Raw genomic sequence first — 1922 nt, forward strand, 5'->3', positions numbered from 1 at the left:
CAGGCCTCAATACTGATCACACTTTGGGTCTTCAGCTGATCAAACTGGATCTGGATATTTTTTTTTTTTTATGTGTTTTCAATGTTCTTATATTTCATTGGTCCTGTAATTAACGAGATATGTCAGTCACACAGCTGGTAATGTTTGGACATATAAATAAACCCAAACACAGTTCACCCAAAAATAAATATAACTAAAGTTTAAATTATCAATTTGATACAATGCACTTATTGTGTACATGCATGATTTTACATTGTACAGGGTGGGCCATTTATATGGATACACCGTAATAACATGGGAATGGTTGGTGATATTAAAGTCCTGTTTGTGGCACATTAGTATATGTGAGGGGGCAAACTCCTCAAGATGGGTGGTGACCATGACATATACTAATGTGCCACAAACAGGACTTTAATATCACCAACCATTCCCATGTTATTACGGTGTATCCATATAAATGGCCCACCCTGTACTTGTATTTTAAAAATACCTGCATGTAATTCATTTCTAGAGTTACATCTATTACACTGTTGACCCACCCTTAAAACCCACCTAAACCAGCAAACCTGTATCCACATGTATTTTACAATACAACATAAACACAATACGTATTTTGAACTGAACAATAATTATTTTCTAAAGTACATAGTAAAGACACCTAATATAAAATGGGACTGACTTATTAAAGGAGTAGCCTAGTTCACTTCAGAATTAAAATGTCCTGATAATTTACTCTCCTCCACGTCATCCAAGATGTTCATGTCTGTCTTTCTTCAGTGGAAAAGAAATGAAGGTTTTTGAGGAAAACACTCCAGGATGTTTCTCCATATAGTGTCTTCAATGGAGTCCAACGGGTTGAAGGTCCAGATGTGAGTTTCAGTGCAGCTTCAAAGTCTCGACACGATCCAGCCGAGGAATAAGAGTCTCATATAGACAAACCAGCGGACATTTTATAACAAAATAAACATTTATATACTTTTTAACCACAAATGATCATCTTGCACTAGCCGTGATGCGACACACATTATGTAATCACGTTGAAAGGTCACGCGTGATCCGGTTCAGAAATGTAGAATAGAGCGAAAAACTCCCTCTCAATTTCTCCTCCAATTTCAAAATCGTCCAAAATAATTTTTTTTGCGTTTTATTTTATTTTTTGTAAATGGCTTTTGACTGAGTCTTCGTTGCACGTTCGCTTTGTAAACACTGGGTATGTTCTCATATTCATCTTTCAACAGAGCTAGTGCAAGATGATCATTTGTGGTTAAAAGTATATAAATGTTTATTTTTGTAATAAAATGTCCGCTGGTTTGTCTAGATGAGACTCTTAATCCTCGGCTGGATCGTGAAGAGACTTTGAAGCTGCACTGAAACTCACATCTGGACCTTCGACCCGTTGGACCCCATTGAAGACACTATATGGAGGAACATCCTGGAGTGTTTTCCTCAAAAACCTTCATTTGTTTTCGACTTAAGAAAGAAAGACATGAACAACTTGGATGATGTGGAGGAGAGTAGATTATCAGGAAATCTTAATTATGAAGTGAACTAATCATTTAAAAAGAAAAGACAACCAAAAAGTATTATAAATATTCATAATATAACACAAACTATGCTAGCACTAGTGATACTAAAACAACACTGCTAGTCAGAAAAAAACTTTATTACAATGATGTCATCCAGTCTTACAGAAGATGTGTTGAAGGCACTAGAGTGGTTTAAATCATCATTCACGTAAACTCGTAATACAGCTTCTGCAGAGCACGTTCCCCTGAGCATTATCACTATCGTACAGTTAGACGGCTGTGCTCAATCCATGAGGATCTGCGTGAGTTGAGGTGTGAGTAGATCAAACAGCTCATTATCAAACACATACAACGCGCTGAATTATTAACAACAGTCCCGATCGATCGGGTACTACA

The 1922-nt window shown here is 36.7% G+C and overlaps 1 protein-coding gene across 2 annotated transcripts in view; it reads right to left on the minus strand.

Moving 5' to 3' along the window:
• Nucleotides 1-1643: 1643 nt before the first annotated feature.
• tmcc1a (transmembrane and coiled-coil domain family 1a) overlaps nucleotides 1644-1922 on the minus strand; it is a 37458-nt gene continuing 37179 nt past the window's right edge. For both annotated transcript variants that reach the window (XM_081348093.1, XM_081348092.1), the window contains exon 5: nucleotides 1644-1922. This exon is cut by the window's right edge and continues 1493 nt beyond it. The gene's annotated coding sequence lies outside the window, so the exon portion shown is untranslated.

This window comes from Scardinius erythrophthalmus (assembly GCF_964197995.2).
Source record: "Scardinius erythrophthalmus genome assembly, chromosome: 20".
NCBI lineage: Eukaryota > Metazoa > Chordata > Actinopteri > Cypriniformes > Leuciscidae > Scardinius > Scardinius erythrophthalmus.